The sequence below is a fragment of the Onychomys torridus genome, chromosome 23 (genome assembly GCF_903995425.1).
Source record: "Onychomys torridus chromosome 23, mOncTor1.1, whole genome shotgun sequence".
NCBI classification, from domain to species: Eukaryota; Metazoa; Chordata; class Mammalia; order Rodentia; family Cricetidae; genus Onychomys; species Onychomys torridus.
In genome coordinates this window covers 16,761,772-16,781,091 of record NC_050465.1, presented here as the reverse complement: position 1 = coordinate 16,781,091, position 19,320 = coordinate 16,761,772, and positions in this window count along the sequence as shown.

The window sequence follows — 19,320 nt, the reverse complement described above, 5'->3', positions numbered from 1 at the left end:
CCTTCTCCCAAAGGGTATTGGACTTTATTTGGGTGAAGGGACCTTAGAGGTAGTGGGGTAAGTTCAAAGTCTTCACCTGCTTAGTTTACTTAAAAATTGGAGGACAGACTGGTACACAGCCCATGTCAGCCTGCGCATGTCTGGGGAAAACCTGCAAAAAAGATTCCATGTCCATGAAAAGATTCTCTACTCTCTAGCACCAAGAAGGAAGAAGAACCAGGAACTAGATCCTATTCTCCATCATCTTAGGACATCTTTGTGGAACTCTATCCACCAAGGCCTCTCTTTTCCTCAATATCTACCTACAAAAAGGACTAATTAATCTTAATGCTTCTCATTCCAATCTGTTAGGACATTATCCTAACTGCAGTTAGGGTATTGGGCCAGTCCAAATCTATTCCCTCCTGATGACAGGGAGAAATGTTTTACAGCATCAGTAAGTGTTTCCCTGGGGAGTTTCTACATAAGAAACCTATGGTAGATAAGTCTGTATAGTACTGTACTGGCGCCTCCATGTACTAGCATATTACCTTAGTCACATGTTCTGTGTGTTTAGAAGGGAATCGATAACGATAACATACATAAAATAGAATTAACAATGCTGAAATAAGGACAGTAAAGAACAGAGTCTGCCCCATGTTCATTAAGGTCAGCAATGATGAAAACATGCATGACACCCAGCCATGGAATCCCTACATGTATTACCATAGGGAACTTAAGGGGCGGTGTGTCAGTGAGTGGGGTAGCAGTAGGACCTTCCTTCCTCACTGCTAGTTCTTTATGATACCAAAAGAAGCTTTGGATGAAATGGAATTGATGAAAACACAAAAGTCATGAGTTGTCTAAAAAGTACAACCACTTTGCTTTCCCATTGCTGAGGGAACCTCCAACACAAGGGTTTTCTTAAGCAGAGCTCTAGCATGATAGTAAATAGACCCTGAAAAGCAGTGTCAGATGTTGGTCTAGAAAAGACCCCTTACATTTTATGTTGCAGGTTAGAAATGAGTAATGAGAACAATGAGATTTCTCTCAAAAGGGTGAATGACATCCTTCAGCTTTCCACTGGAACCTCTTCATAGGCGTGGAAATTCTCCTTCTACTTCTGAGAAATATATGGTAGGATTTAAATTTTGACATGCCTAAATGGTCCCTCTAGGACCTTCCAAATGGATACTCATTATTGCCTATCTGGCAGTAACAAATTTCCCTTAGAGTTGAGAAAACCTACAATGTTGTATGGGATGGTAACCACTAGAGGATGTCCACGATTGAACTTTTGAGCTCCACGGATGAAAAGTACCAAGACTACAACTTTCTTATGACTGGTAGGCCATACCTCTGCTACCTACCTGATTAAAGTCTTTAGGTAGCATACCGGCAGAGAAATTGAGCCTACAGGTTGTGTGATCATACCCAAAGCTACCTCATTGCTTTTATTCATATATAGATGGAACCTGGGCTGGGTTGATAGATCTAAAGTGGGAGCCCATATAAGCCTCCATTTGCTTCTAAAAACAAAACCTCAAAAACAAACAAACAAACAAAACTGGGATTTGAGGGCCTGTAGAATATTTGAAAACCCCCAGGTTTGAGTTTCTATGAAACCTAAAAAAAGGGGGGGATTGGGGTTATGGTTAGGGTTAATCTAAATCTTGCAATATCAAGAACTCCTAGAAAGGACCTTAGCCATGTCAATATCTGATGGAAGATGAGTTCGAGGCTATCTTGATCTACACAGAGAGTTCCAGGACTGCCCTGGCTGTTACACAGAGAAATCCTGTCTCAAAACAAAACAACACCAACAAACAATGACATAGGATACTCTTAGATTCTAAAATGCTAGTAGCCTTTGTTAAAGTGGAGAGGGTGCCTGAACTGAACTGGCTTGCCCCAGGGATCGGATCAGTGAATATCCTGACTGTCATCACAGAACTTTTCTCCAAAGACTGATGGAGGCAGATGCACAGATCCACAGCCAAACACCAGGAAGAGCTCCAGGAGTGAGGTAGGAGAGAGATAGGAAGGATTGTATGAGCAAGTACATCAGGATCATGATGGGGAAACCTGCAGAGATGACCAAACCAAACTATTGGGAAGTCATGAAAGTTGGATCAATGGCTGTGGAGCCTGCATGAGACTGCACTAAGCCTTATCTGATTGGGGGCCCCCTGGCGGTAGAATCAGAATTCATCCCTGGTGCATGAGGGGGCTTTTTGAAGCCCACTACCTATGAGGGGACACCTTGTGCAGCTGTGAGGCAGGGGCAAGGGCTTGGACTTGCCTCTACTGGATGTGCTTCCTCATGGGAGGCCTTGCCTTCTTGTTGGGGGCAGTGGGGTGTGTGTTGCGGGAGGCTGGGGGAGTGGGAGGATTGGTGTATAAAAAGAATGAAAATTTTTTTCTTAGCAACACACACACACACACACACACACACACACACACACACACACAAATAAAAACTAGACCCAAGTAAGTGACTTTGAGTTGGCAAATTCGGGCGATTCTCAATACATATAATATACATTCAGCCAATACATTTAAAACAAATGTGTGGCCTTGGAAAGTGCTTTTTCAGTTGTCCCATACGCAAGAATGTTACCATTTTAGCACTTGTCCAATCCATCAGATCCTGGAAGAATGATATCCCAAGCATATGTGGCTATTTCTTGAAATCCCTATGAAAAATGTTTCAGTGACTTTTCCCTGATCCACAAGCAAGGTCCTCAAATAGACTGGCTATCAAGATTTAACTGGATACGAAACTGCTATCCTTGAGTTCTAACACTCTCTGAGGCAATCTTAGTCATATGCTTATAGGTAATTAGGACCCTGAGTTTGGGAAGCATGTGTCCTTGGAGCAGTCTCTATTGATTAGTACCATTTCTATTCCCAGGACTGAGGTCATAGAATGACTTGAGCATTCAACCAGTAAACGTTGTCTTTTGAACATCTGGGGACAAGTCTTTCATTAACCCCTCATTTCAACATATTTATATTTGTAGTGATTAAAGTTGGGTGGGGTCTTTGAACTGAATGCAGAATTACCCATTGTAGCCTTCCTATTGTCTTCCAATCTGTCCAAACCATAGGATCAATTTTGAGTGTCCTGGGGCCAGGAGGAGTTTAAGCTTCATTTTAACCAAGAGGTTTGTGTTAGTTACTTTCTGTTTGCTTTGATAAGACACCATGACCTAGGCAACTTAACAAATGAACTTCATAACTTAAAGGCTTTCATTTGGGCTTATAGTTTGAGTTGGAATCAGCTAAGAACTTACATCTTGATCTGAAAGTCAGGGTGTGTGTGTGTGTGTGTGTGTGTGTGTGTGTGTGTGTGTGAGAGAGAGAGAGAGAGAGAGAGAGAGAGAGAGAGAGAGAGAGAGAGAATGAGAATGAGAATGAACATGGAATGGCAAGAATCTTTTGAAACTTCAAAGCCTGCTGTCAGTCAGTGACACACCTTCTGGAACAAAGCCACACACCCTAATAATTTTCCCAAACAGTTCCATCAACTAGAGACAAAGGATTCAAATATGCGAACTTACAAAGAACATTCTTATTAAATCACCAAGAAGTCCTTTATTAGAAGAGGAGCTGAGGTGTTGGCAATTATTGAGAAGGGGTGACAGACAAGGAGATGTCCCCAAGAACAGGCAAGAGACTGATTTAAATGTCTTTTAATAAGCTGGCCTGGTATGCTCCTAGTGGTCATTTTTGTTGGGATTTAGAACCAGAAGAAGGAGAAAGCTAGTAGTTTGGCTCCATGAGGTCAATGAGGAAAATGACCTGACGCTCCTTCAAAATTTCTTTGGATCTCCTCAGAATGGACTGGAGTAGTACAGTCCCATATGGAAGGCCTTAGGACCCATTAATGACCAAGCAAAGAAAACTTCACTTACAATAGGTTCCTGAGGCATCAAGTATTCTAGTGATTCATTTTGCAGATTGGGGAGAATTCCATGAGTGGCTTACATCCTTGAGGATACTCCCATTGGGGTTAAATCTTTCTGCCCACAGAGCAAACAAGTCTCTGTCAGAAAAAGCCTTTCTAATCCTGGGAGGAGAACCCAGGCAGTGGATACCGTTGCCCGTCTCAATTCAACAAAGACTCATCTTTTCTTCACTATTTATGTACCGAATGACAAAGTTCAAATACTTTTCTTTCACTGTGTAACACTGTCTAGATGGGAATTTATTGCTTTGGTAAAGCTGGATTTGAATTTATGCGAATTGCTTTGTTTCTGCTTCCTGAAAGATGGGATTACAAACATGTATCACCATGCCCAGCTTGCTACAATATTATTTGTTCTTATGCTTCAAATACTTTGTATCTCTCTAAGTATCCTCTTCTTACTGTGGTGAAATAAATATATCTAGGTGCTAAAATTTTCTGTAGATTATTATTAATCACAAAAGTATACTTTAGTTGACTAGCTTGGATTCCTAGATTCTTAGGTTAGCCAATCAAAGAATTCTAGTATTACTCCAAATTTCTTCAGAATAATCTCCAATCATGTACCAGTGATGAGCACAGCCTTGAATTGCACTCAGGCACATAAAAATAAGAGGGAAAATTTGGTGAGGCTTCTGTCAGAGAGATACAGCACTTACAGCACCTCTTTCCAACAATCCATTTAAGAGGAAGAAGAACAGAGCCCCAACATTTTGGAGTCACAAATGAACTTTTTTCCAACTTTTTGTTAATAATTTTGAGGACTTATTTCTTAGTTGTTGTGTTTCTGAAAAACAGACGATCATACTCTTTGGGTATGTTATCAAATAACAACAACAACAAAAAAAGCAAAACAAAACAACAAAAAACTAAGGAGACTAGCTAATACATCACAAAGGTCACACAATTGTGTGTATTTGAATCACAGGGAGTGTTGCCTTTTTGCTTGTCTAGGCTTAGAAGTGGAACAGAAAATCTGTGTAGTTGCTCATGTTTCGACACAGCTTTGTTCCAGGTTAATTAATGCTGATGGATTCCAAGAATTTTCCTCAAGAACAATCTGAAATACTATATTTTTTTTGCCTGAAATATTTGTCCACTATGTTATTTCAAATCTTTCTTATCTTACCAGGAAGTCTAAAACAAAGTGAGCAATAACTTTAAGGATTCAGAGAATAGGAGACTTCTTTTTCTTTTAGGATATGACATAACAAGCTAATAAACATACCTTTGGTATTTATGGGTAGAGATTACATACCTCTTCCTGGTATAATTGTTCTCACTAGATGGGTAAAAATATTCCATACTTGAACTCATTTATTTTAGTTATGTTATCACTAGATTTACATTTTTTGCTTTTTTTGACAAAGAGAGAAACTTCTGAGTAGGCATGGTTTTTGTTGGTTTTATGGTGTTGTCTTGAATGTCAAATACATTGCATTACAGTTGTAAAGTTGGTTATTAACTATGGAGCAAATATGGTATAAATGGCAGACATAGTCAATAAATTTAGTATAAAGACCTAATTCTTATTTATTCAAAATATGATTAGTAATTGTTTGGGATATTTTCTAAACCTATCTTCATACTTTTGAGACTTATGTCTTAATATTTCTATGAACTTTGTTTTGCTTTGTTTTGTTTTTTTAAATTGATTTTTTTTTTACCCAGTGCTGAGGACCGAACCCAGGGCCTTGTGCTTGCTAGGCAAGCGCTCTACCACTAAGCTAAATTCCCAAGCCCGTATTTCTATGAACTTTGTATGGTTTGGGTGATAAAAGGTATGTAGAAAAGATTGATCACAAAACTGTAGACTTTTCTGCAAACTTGGAAATTATCACTTTTGATATCCATAAATATTCTTTTAATAAAATAATATTTTGTTCTGTCAGCCTCATAGTTTTTTATCTATATGCTTTTATTTGGTGTTATATGGTTTAAATAAGTTTATTTATGATACAGTTATTTTTAAATCATTGTAGGCAATTTCTAATTCATTTAAAATCTATTAATTTGCTAAAATATCTTGAAAATTATTGACCCACTTAACTAATTGTGGCTATGCATCAGTAACAAAAGAGCAAAACAAATTAAACAACTGATCAGTTACTGATGAGTGTCTCAATATTTAGCCACAATGATCAATGCAAAGAGCAAAATTGATCTGAAATGGCAAAATTCACAGCCCTGAAAAGTATCAGTTTTCTGTACATGTTACAAGAAAAGAAATAGAAACTGCCAGTGTCATGTGGGTTAAAATACATTAATTCCACATAAAGCACTCTACAAAAGGAGAGGATGTTTGATTTGTATGGCTTTAAAGTTTTAACAGATGAGTCTATCCCTGTGAGACCACAGACCATTTACCATCACTAGATTGATTTCTTTCAGTGCTGAAGGCTTGATGGTACTTTCCAGCACAGTTCATTGTGAGTAGGATGATACTTCAAATACACATTAACTAAAGAGTCTTCAGAGGCCCTGTTAAAGAGATGAAACTCAGAGTGCTGGGGAGAACAGAAACATTTAATAAGAAGTAAAATTCTTGAATATATATATATATATATATATATATATTTTTATTATTGCAGAAAGAATTTCTAATAGTAATAATTTTCTACAGGCATTGAAATAGTAAAATAGCCAGTAGTTACTATAGTGCATATTTATTTGGAGATAAAGTAATTTGTCTTGCTCTCTAGTGTACTTCTGAAGGTTTTGGTTAGTAGAATGGATGCATTTGCAAGGTTAAAAACCCTATTGAAAACTTGTATCAATTCAAGGCAGTGTCCACTGAAAGACTTGAAATCTAATTTGTATTAATTCTTAAAATTACCTTCAATTAAGTTTTAAATAACAAGGGAAAACCAGAAGTGAAGGCAATGTAGATAATGATACAGATATAACACACAATAGTTAACTTTTGATGTGGCAAGGCTTAACCATTTTAATGTCTTTTCAATGTTCATATATATTAATACATACATATATATATATATATATATATATATGTGTGTGTGTGTGTGTGTGTGTGTGTGTGTGTGTGTGTGTGCTCATTTGAAGGAGGCAAAGCACTTAAAATAGTTGTCTGACAGAAGTTCCATTCACCTTAAATGCTGATGTCCAAGGACAAAGGCTGAAAACTATGAAATTTCTTTGGAATGAAGGCAGGTGAGGTAAATGAACATGGGTGCTAAGTTTTCACAATAACCATTGTAAAATTTGTTCATATCAACTGTGGCATGGTTCTTAAAACGTAAGTTATATCTAGACCATATAGAAGGAAATCAAAACAATTCGATCACACATTAAGCTACATCAAATTATTGGAAGAGTTAGCCTTATCTTTAAATAACAGTATTATTATATACCAAATGAGGAAACAACAATAGACAGTAACCAGCTCCCTTTTCCAACAAAACTCAAGGAATCTACATTGTGTCTTTTTTTAATTTTAATTTAATTTTTTTTTATTATTGGCCTCTGAAGATAAGGACATTTGAGCAACACTTGGTGTCCTATGGAAAGTATTTAATGGGATTCTGTCCTGCTTAGATCATGAATAAAGAATAAAATAGAGGAGAAATTCATTTCCTACTGTTTAGCTCAAATATTAATGGAAAGCTCTGTGCAGGATGTTTGGGAGGAAGAAAACATCAATGAGCTTACACAGTACTGTATCCCGCATGCTACAATAATAACATTCAAGGGAAGATATTTCTAATTATGTAATAGTGGCAACAATGCTTATAGGAGTAACCAACTATCCTCTTGACTAGATATGAGGTTTGTGTCACAGGAGGTAATTCATGCCTGGTATGGTAAACTTAGACCAATGACTACAGGGACATTAGCCCTGGGGGAAAGCCTAATGATATTGTTTTGCTAAATGCTCTTGCTGTCAAACATTCTTCTAAATAGCTCTAGTTCTAGTCATAGATTTGTGCTGCTCTCAAATACAGGCCAAAGAAGCTTCCTATTTGCAGAAAGTAGGGGCAGTTGCTCAAAATGCAAAGAATAATTATGCAGTGTATGCTCAGCCATAAATGGGGGGAGGGCATCTATATCATCCTTCCTACTCCTAAGTTTCAGTGGAATTTATGGAAGAGTGACCAGAAAGAGCATAAGAACATGAGAGTTCCAGAAAAGGCTGACTTTTGGACATATAGTGATTTGGATGAGCAATGTCCCTCATAGATTCACATATGTGAACACTTGGTCCCCAGTTAGTGACACCACATGGGAAGATTATGGAACCTTTAGGAGATGAAGACTTGCTGGGGCGGTACAGGACTGGAGGCAGAATTTAAGATGCCTCACGTGTTCTATATGTCTGGGTCCTGTGTGCATGTATCAGCCAACTTCTTGCTTCTGCATTCCTGCCTTTCCTCCCTGTTATCATGCCTTTCTCACCATGATGGACTGTATCCACCCTAGGACAGTAAGCTGAAAATCCCTTTTCTCCTTTAAGTTCCTTTGTTGTTTTTGTTGTTCCAGGGTACTTTTTTTTTTATCACAGAAACAGAAAAGTAACTCATATAGGACATGCTGTGACTACTACATACATGATATCATAGCAGCTGTGGCTATCCACATAAGACATATCTCTTAATAAAATGAGTGTATTCTTTTCACATATGTATTTGCATAGCCACTGATCTAACTTGAGGTTTTCCTGCTGGAAATTGCTATGTGCTTCCAGGTTCTTTCCTCAGAGCTCTTGATTTTAACTCTTCGAGGCCTGTAATCTCTTTGACATGCTTTTCTCCTTGTGGCTATTATCTAACGCCATATCCATCACCTAGAAAATAGTCTCCCATATTTCATCGCTAACAATTTATTTCAGACATTAAGCATCTTGCATCTTGTTAGGAGTGGAAATAGTAATCTTTCTAAACCAGAAAAGCTAATCTTATTGCTGTGCCTTGAAAGAGAAATCCAAATAATTATCTGAAAGAGATAAGTGTATGAGATTTACCGACTTGACAGTAGATAAGCTTAACGGAAGTCAATAATTACTTATTTAAAATCAATTATAATAGCAATAATAAGAAGATATTACAACCTATGAGTTTTAAATGCTAGATTTTGTAGCTCATATAATAGTTATACTATTAAAGAAAATAATTTTCTATAGTTCTGATTATTATGTGGTCAAATTACAAGCTTTGTATATATTTTACAAAACTTTAAATTTCAAATGTGACTTCTTACAGTTTATTTTAATGCAAATATTTATTTTTTATGTTTAGTGTAGAAATCATTGCAGTATTATAATTGAAAAGTAAAAACATACAATTTCTGTATTCTTAACTTTGTACATCACCAAGTAAACCAATATTTTAAAATTTAAATTAAATTTAGGAAACTATATTCAATAAATTAAAGTTAATTAAAGGACATAATGGAGAATGTTTTTGCTATAAGAATTTATGTAAGTTCAATAAAATTTTTACTGTATAATGTAATTATTATTTTCTAAATGTTTACACATATAGTTCATTTAACTTAATCAATTCTATTGAGCCAAATTAAAATAATTGTATGCATTTTTCAGAGATCTTTTACCTTCTACAAGATCTTAACAGCATAATAACAATTCAAAGAAGAAGTTAAAATAAAGATTTTGGGGCTTAATTTGTAGAAATTCCCACTAAATAATATGGGGGTAGTTTGGAGATTTTTATTTTCCAAAACCCAAAGGTTATGTAGTCTGCTTTTAGGGCCTCTTTACAGTTTTGAGAGATACAGAGCAGAAAAAGGGAATTCTTTCATCTTTCCTTCCAAACCTTTGAACAGAATATCCTACTTTCATATCATTTCTATAATAGGTACATACATAAAAATCTCACTGATGAAAGAGTTACATGAGTTTAAAAAGTCTGCATACTAGTGTGTTATTTTATTATAGCAGCAAAGAATAAATAGAGAAGATTATTCCATCTACAGATAGCTCTGAGATATGGCCATAGGTATTTAAAAACAAGCCTGGACCCTGGTAGAGTAGTGCATGTTTTCCATTTGGCTCAAGTAAACTAGTGTTACTATCAACAGTCTCTAGACGACTATGAAATTTTCATCAACTTTTGAAGAAACTACGGGACTGAGCAATCACTAATCAAATCCTGGATTTAATAACTATTTAACAAAAAGCATTTGAATTATTTTCTGAATAAGATGTGCAAAGCAGATGGAGAATGGCCCTCACTAACAAACTGTACCAGTTGATATTAAAAAAAAAAAAAAACAACAACTTGTTTTCCTTAAAATAATCTGAATTAGGGGGACAACACTACAAAGCCAAGATGATGGAGTTACTCTTGGCTTTACCCTAAAAGATCATTGACCAATGAGACTATTACCATACAATCACCAGTTCGTAAAGTCCTGGTTAAGCTAATGTGTTCGTCATGAAGCTGGAAGTTCATGCTGCAAGCCAGTCTGCATTTGTTTGCAGATTCTTCTGCTTTCTGCACTTTCTACTTAGAAGAAAGACTGAGGGCAGGGAAAGAAATTGAGCATGGCCCCAACTAAGAGCTCAAGCAAGACATCTGGCCTTAGGGGCAAGTCACCAATCACCATCTGTGTCTGCATTGACCCTCATTCAAAGCTGCAGCTTAGTGCATTAGGGTAAGGAAGAAATACTGTAAATATCCTTCAGGGGTCTCTGGGACACCTCTAACCAACTACTCAAGGGAAGGTAACCCACACTTGGCACTGGGCTTTTTATTTCCCAAGCAACATCTTCTAGAAAGAACATTATCACCATGTTGGGTGAATCTTTTATATTAACAACAAATAAAATACATTAATAACTCTCTCTTTTATGCTAGTATATACACATAAATCTTGCAAAATAACAGGTTTCCATGTGGTTTATTCACACACCCTTAGTTTTTATTACTCTTTATTCCTTTCCCTTCTCCCTTTCCTCCACTCTCCATTCCTTCTCCAAACTTAAGCTTCTCTCTTTTTCTCTTATATATCATCTATATTCTACTATAGTCTCCCCCTTAAGATCTTTCATCCATTTCTAGTTTCTTGAATTTTACAGGTATACCAAATTAAAGATGCAAATCTAAAGATTTCTTTTTTTTTTGGATTTCCGTGAATGAGTACATGTGATGTTTGTTTTTGGGTTTAGTTCTGTTAGTATAATGTTTGACTGTTTTATAGGGTTACCTGCACATTTCAATTTTTTTTTTAGAGCTGAATAAAATTCAACTGCACATAGGTCCAGTTTCCTCATTTTCATTATTCACTCATCAGTTGATGGACATCTAGGTTGTTTTCATGTATTTTAATATATATTATTTGAAAAATGATTTATTATTTTTTTAAATGTATGTGTAGTATGTATGCCTCTGTATTTGCAGCCTGTGAATATAGCTGCTTGTGGGGGCTAAAAGAGTGAATCAGATCATGTGGAATGTGGTGATAAGCTGTTGTGAGCCCCTGGGTGCTGGGAATAGAATCTGGGTCTACTGCAAGGGCAGAAAGTTACTTTTAACTGCTAGGCCATCTCTGTACCCACTAATAGCAGATATTTTGCCATCAATGTTATTTTTCTGTTTGAAGATATCTTATTTCATTTTTTCACACTATACATTTCCTTTCATATATTCCTCAGAAAACAGTTTATATGCCACACATTTTTTCATTTAATTATGAATTCTGGTAATTAAAAATTAGTATTCCTCTCCCCACTTCTCTCTAGGTATGCAAGAAGGATCCTAGGGATATGGAACACATCATTTTCTTAATTAGAAAGAGCTTTTCTAAAAGTCATTTAATTCAAAGCAGAATTAACCCCACCTATCCCCATCAGAACACCCCAAAATTCTGTAGCATTCATTTGATCAGCTGTTTGTCTATCTCTACAAGACTTACTATGAGAGCATGGAACATATCATATTCATTTTTATATCTGCAAGATCTACAACAATGTGTAGCACATACTAGGTCCATAATAAATTTGTGCTTAACGGAAACATGAATGGACAGGTGAACACAAACTTCACCTGTGGTCCAGGATTAATTCTTATCATTATTCTTTGGGTATTGTCATTTTGCTTGAGGTTGACTTAAGTCTACATTCGCGGACTGGAAAAAAATAGCTGGATCCTCAAGTCCTCTAACATTCTAGAAGCACTAACAGAGACCACTTTTCATTAGAAAAGCAAAGAATCAGAGGCTTTTTTTTTTTTTTACTTTCATAGGAGCAAAGTGATGAACATCTCCTTGTGGTAGTGCCACTCTTTATATCCACCAGTACAATATTAAGATTAGATTTGCTCCGATGCCATGCCCTCTAATGCTGATGAAGAGGTCTCCTAATGAGCACTCCTTTTTATTACTCTTTTTATGTTTATGTAGGATCATGGGCATATTTTATTATTTGATGGTTAAACATGGCTCTCTTTTCTATATCTCATGCATATTTTACCTTATTGATCTAGGATTTTTATTCTTAGCCATACATTTCCTTATATTTCTCTTGTCAAAGGAAGTATTGTTATAATGGTTGCACTCAGAATGATGATGGTTTAATGAAAATATAGACTGCTGACTTTCATGAAGCTGAACTCTATGATCAGTTTACAGACTTTCCCAGCTGAATTATGCAGAGGTTTCCTTGAGGTGCTAGATTTGTGCATACATTCCATCTCTGTTAAATCTTGCTGACGAGCTAAGCTTTCAATTTTTGTTTTATGCTCTGTGTAGAGAAATTTACCATTGTTCAACTGCTTATTTGAGAATTTTTCAGTAAGGTGAACTTACCAGAGATGTTTTATGTTTTTCAAATAAAATTATGTTTGGTTTACCCATCTTTAGGTGTCTCAGCACCTTCTTTAAGGCTTTTAAGGAAGAGTATCATATACTCTAGGATGCCCTTGCACTCACTATGCAGTTGAAGATGACCTTGAACTGTTGGTTCTCCTGATTTTACCTCCTAAATGCTGGGTTTAATAGTCTGCTACAAAACACCATGGCTCAATATTACAACACTGTAAGGTAACATTTCCTTTTTGTTCTGGCATTTTTCATATAGTTCTGTGATAATTTTATGCTTATATGTAATATATTCATGTTGCTCCCTCCCTCTGTCATTATTTCCCTCTCACATATATTAATTCTTCCTTTTCCCTAACAGACTCAAACATGATTTATGACTTTTGATTTAGTTGTGTGATCCATCTACAGGGCTATCTTTGTGACCATTGGGGTAGTACTATAATTGGTGCCTGGCTAGACAACTGGTGAATGGCTAGACAATTTTAGTCAATGACTCCTGACTCCACTTGTTTCTAAATCTACCCTCAGGAAGTCATTCAGAGGTGAATGGTAGAGCCTCCCTGAGTGCCTCCTCCATTTTGGTCTATCTGTGAATGAGCCCTTTCTTATACAGACTCATTAGAGTGATACATAGTTGTTTAGAGTTCTTCTTGCCATGACTGTATCAACAGAATATGGTATTTCATAGCCTTACCTCTGTCTTCTGCCTCTTAGAATTTTTATTCCACTTCTTCCTGGAATATTGTTCCCTAAGTCTTGAAGGAGACAATATATGTGTTTTGTTTAGGGCTAAGCTTCCAACTTTAATAAGTAATGATTTCTAAATGAGATTACATGGTCATATGTTAACTGAGTCTCAATAATAGAATAGAATAGAATAAATTTTAACATTTAGGCAAATATCTGTTGAATTTTTGATATTTGAATTAAAAATAGATTTGTACAAAGTTCAAAACTGAATTTTTTTTTAAAAAAGAATAGCCAGGTGGTGGTGGCACATGCCTTTAATCCCAGCACTCAGGAGGCAGAGGCAGGTGGATCTTTGTGAGTTCGAGGCCAGCCTGGTCTACAGAGCGAGATCCAGGAAAGGTGAAAAGCTACACAGAGAAACCCTGTCTCGAAAAACCAAAAAAAAAAAAAAAGAAAAAGAAAAAAAGAATTTCTTTTTCAAAATTTAAGTCTTAAAATATATAGTAGTTATTTCAAGCTAATATGTTCTGCCTACAGTGTATCTGAGAATATCAAGTGTTAAGCTCAATAAATCAAGACAACTTAAGAATTTTTATGTGGAGAAGTGTGAAGATAATCTTCAGCTTGTAAAGTGAGTGCTTTGAACATTGCATAAAGAGAAACACTGCCAATGATTATGTCTTTTCTTAATATAGGCTTAAAAGCCCAGCATATCTACAATTAATGATACCCAGTTCCATTGCTGTGTGTATGCTATATTTAACATTTATTTTAAATTTTATGTTTGTATATTGTATTTAAATCATTTTGCTAACTTCCTCCCAACTCCTGTCTTCCCATGTCCCTGCCTCACCCCCCTTTTCAAATTTGTAGCCACCCATCTTTTCTTTTTTTTTCAGTTTTTTTTTATTATTATGTGTTATAATTTTATACATCAGCCATGGGTTCCCCTGTTCTCCCCCCTCCTGCCCCCACCCCCACCTTCCCACCAGCCCCTCCCCTCCATTCCCATGTCCTCCAGGACCAAGACACCCCTGGGGATTCATTTAAACCTGGTGGATTGAGTACAGGCAGGTCCTGTTCCCTCCTTCCAGACTTAGCAAAGTGTCCCTGTGTAAGCCCAAGGTTCCAAACAGCCAGCTCATGCACTAAGGACAGGTCCTGGTCCCACAGACTGGGTGCCTCCCAAACCGATCAAGCTATTCAATAGTCTCACTTATCCAGAGGGCCTGATCTAGCTGGGGGCTCCTCAGCCGTTGGTTCATAATTCATGTGCTTCCATTTGATTGGCTATTTGTCCCTGTGCTTTTTGCAATCTTGCTATATACAGACACAGATGCATGAATAGACAAATAAAAATAACTTGCTGAGTCCACTTAGTTTTTCTTGAATGCATACATTTTTAAGTAAGACCAGTTGTTATTGCATAACCAACAAGAAGGCTCCGCCCTAGGGAACACTGACTTTCCCTCTCTTGGAAGTCCTTATTGTTTTTAACTATTCCTCAATGGATGTGGCCCATGAGATTTCCTCAGACCATGTTAGCATACCAAATGATATTATCATTGTTCCAATCTTGTTTAGACAGCCATCTTTGTGAGAGTTCAGAGGTACAGCTTTTCTGTCATAAATAGAATACACAATCTTTCAGTTTGTCCTCTGCCCCTTACAATATTTATACCTCCATTTCCCTGATGTTCCTTGAGCCTAAAAATTAGAGGTTGTATTATAGATATATGAGTCAGGGTTTAGTACCCCATGGTCATTTGTTCTCTGCACTTTGACCAGTTGTGGCTTTTGGTATTTTGATTGCATGGGATGCTATATTTTGAAAACTTTTTCTTTACTTGAAGGGGTTAAAGGAGGAAAAGAAAGAAAGAAATTATATAATTGTATTATAATCTCAAAAAATAAAATAAAAAATATTAATATAGTTAGCATATAAGTAACATTGCAAATTATTTGTTTCATACCAAAATATATAAGTATATGCTGTTTCTAGATTTATAATGTTTTGCTCAGAAAATACTTTTCCTTTTACCAAATAGAACTTTTTGACATACGATGATTTTTCTCTTTATTACTGTATATATTATGCTTAATAATCTGAAATCACATATATCCAGCTTTTATACTCAAAAATATGATCCAGATTTTTTCATGTCAATTTATAGATATAATTCATGATCCAGATAGAAATATTATATTCCAGATTATGATTGTAATACACATACCAAAATGGAATAACCACTAACAAGCAATTCTGACGTCTTGTACTCAGGTTTTAGTATTTTTAATGATTTGTATATTTATGTGTGTGTATCACACTTGTGTGCCTGTCTCTTTGTGTCTGTATGCATGTGTATGGTGTCTGTATGTGTGTGGGTTATTCTTGTGAAACAGAACGTTAGCAGAGGTCAGAAAACAGCTTGAGGGAGTTGATCCTCTACTTCTGCCCCATCGTCCTGAGGACTGAACTCAAGTCATTAGGCTTGGCCACAGGCGCCTTTATCCCTTGAGCCAACCTCACACAGTTATGGAATTTCTGACATAAAACAACAAAGGTTTTTAATTTCTTGAGACATACGTAATGTCATAGCTTTACATGAATAGTGCTGCCAACATCTTTTTCCCTGTTGGATTCAGATTGGCCAGCCAGCACCCACAGCCTGGTTCAGACTCAATACAGACAATGTGTTAACAAGCACTCAAATTTATAATGGTGTTAAATGTCCCCTGCTCTTGGATATTCAAGTGTGCCATGTTCCTAAATACTACCAGTTAAAACATAGACAAAAATGTCTTCATGTTAATTTAACAGTCTTTTGATATTTGATAGTAACTTTTCTTTCTCCAGTTTCCTTTTCCTTTATTCCTTAATTTTGTTGCTATAAGTATACAGCAATACAATGATCACAAATTTAAAGACCTGCTTCTAAACTCTGTGGTATTTCAGTTTAGTTACTGCCACGTTGTGTTTGAAGTACAGAATTTATGTTGAAGTATATTACAAGATTTCTGAAATACTGAGCACCCCAAGGTGGTGCTATTGATACTTGAAGGTAACTGAGTTTACATTGTATCATGTATCATTTCAACACACTTTTCTAGAAATGTTTGATAGCTTGAATAATATAGTCAGTGAAATAGCATAATTAAGCACAGTTCTACCATGGATATATCAATGAATAGTAGCAACACAATAATTAATCCTGTAAACACATGCCTCTTTCTAATGTGTTTTACTGAACAGTATCATATAGATGACTTATAAGGTGAATGCATACTGAGTAGTGGTGTAAAGTAATGACAGCCTTTTATATTGAAGCTTTTGGGTTGTAAAACTTTTATTTTAAATGTTGGTTTTGGAACAAACTGCTTTATTTGCATTTCTTCACATTTAAAATGGAAATAATTAAAGCAGTTCAACTAGAAATTTGTCCACTGCAAAATTTATTAACTAGAAATTCCACTACTTTTCTGTTACTATTTTGACATGTCATCAGGGGCTAGAGGACATCATTAGGATTTTCTTCAGAAATATCTTCAGAGGAAATATCATAAAGTAGTTACTTATTTTGCTCTGGTAGATATATAGATACTGAAGTTACAGTTTTGGTCAAGTTGGTAAAGCTTACTTATGAGTTTTCTTACTTGTTAAATTATATAATAATTTCATATACCTTTTTCAGTATGATGTATATAATAAATTCTTTATACATAATAACCGTCACATTTATCTTCATAGTCTTATCACATGTATGTAATTATAGATTAGACTGTTTCTGAGGTCCTTTTAGATATTGGTTATGTTTCATAAACAATATTCTTTTTATAATCCAAAACTTTGACAATGATTTCTGTTTTTGTTAGTCTTAAAATATATTTGTCTTTCATTTTTTAAAGTTCTTCACAGGTTGTAGAATTCTTGGAGAGAAATTTGTTTCTGTCACTTTCAATTTGTTACTCTGTGGTTTCAAATTCCTAAACCATTTCCTTGGGGTGATAGCATATGGATTACAGGACTGTTCTTCATACTTGACATTTGTTTACTGTCCTTAACTGCTTTCCTTTGCCTATATAAAGATTTTTGTCCCCTCCATTAATGTAGAAATTGTTACTTCTTATTTAATATGTTCTAGGTGGTCCCGACATGGTAGGCATTCTGTTGGCCTTGAATAGTCTCAGAGACAGTAATTCCTTATTCCGTAGTTCCATAAGTGGCCTTCTAGTGATATTGGCCCATCACCAGAGGCAGGTTATGGCTATTTGCTTGAATCTAGATTCTTTTTATCCCTTATATTAAAAGTTTAAACATTTTTTTCTCTAGCCATAGCTATGTTAGATGACAAATGAGGTATCAGCATCTTGAAACATCCTAGAGCTTACTTAAGCCCTCCTTTAAAATCAACAGCTGTGAAAACGCAGACAGGGATAATAGGAGAGTAGAGAATGAGTTATATTTCTGTCCTGAGAGACGAGACATTCAAATCTGTTTGGCATCTTATCAGTTGATAACTGAAAATCCTTGTTGTAGGAATCTTAAATCTTATACTATAGAGGAGGAGGTTTTTAATTGTCCTGTATGATTCAGTACAAATGGGACTGTCAATCACCTACAGAAAAAAAGTGCACCCAAAGAAAACTCTCTATTCTAGAGATTTAGCAAGAGTATATTATCTTCTGAAAATGTAAATTAGCACAATGGTATCTTCGGCCATTGTCTATTCTCATTCATTGAGAGTATGTTTTCTTTACTCTGCAATAGCTCTGATGATCTACAGTGTATTTTGTGCTTATTCTGAATTGTTCTGATAGAGAAGACAAGGGCCAGATATCCAAGGGGACACTAGAGTGACATCCTGCTATAATCTATAAAAGTTCTCTTCGCTGGAGGTAGTAGCCTGCACTCTATAAATGGAGAAGCATAAACACCAACCCAGCTACAAAACCTTCAATGTGCAGTGGTGTCCTGTCTACAGGATGCACTAGGGCAATGGTAACACAATGTTTGTGGGAGTAGCCAACCAACATCTGATTTGACTTATGGCCCATTCCAGGAGTTGGACCCATACCAGACATTGCTTGTGTGACCAAGATCCTGACACTAGATAGTCAAGGGACTTATAAGAAACCACATACTAGTGTTCTATAACAGGAGCATAGTAATAAAGTCATTCCTAACAGCATTCTTCTCTACTCATGAATCAGTGTCTTGCTCAGCCATCATCTCAGCAGCTTCTTCCTGTAGCAGATAGAAACTAATACAGATATTCACTGACAAACATGAGAGACTTTGTCGTACTCGGCTCTAAATGGGATGTCTCCATCAAATTCTTCCCCTCAGGACTCAAGACTCCCTTTGGAAGAGGAAGCAGAAAGAGGGTAGAAGCCTAGGAGGTGGGGAAATCCAAGAAAACAAGGCCCTCTAAATCAACAAGATTGTTACACATATGTATTCACAAGACTGAGGCAGCATGCACAGTTTACATGGGACTGCACCACCAGATAGGGTCCTTGAGGTGAAAGGACAAGTAGCCACGTGGCCCCATCTCTAACCTAGAAGCTATTTCCAATTGCAAAACCACTTATAAATTAATTTTGGTTTTCTTCAAGGGAGTCTCAGTGGGGGAACTACTTTAAAGGGTAGGCTGCATGCCAAGTAGTGAATGGTCAACAGAAAATGAACTCAACACTATCTTTGGAGGTTTCATGTCAAGTCTTATTTTTAAGATGTTTTAAAATTATTATTTTATTTTTATTCATTCTCCTCCTTCTCTTTCTCTCTCTTTTCTTTCTTATTATGCCTTTGTGTATATATTATGGCTTCCAGTTTTTATAGGTCCTGGGTTGCAAACAAATGGATCACTGCATCTATTTCTTGT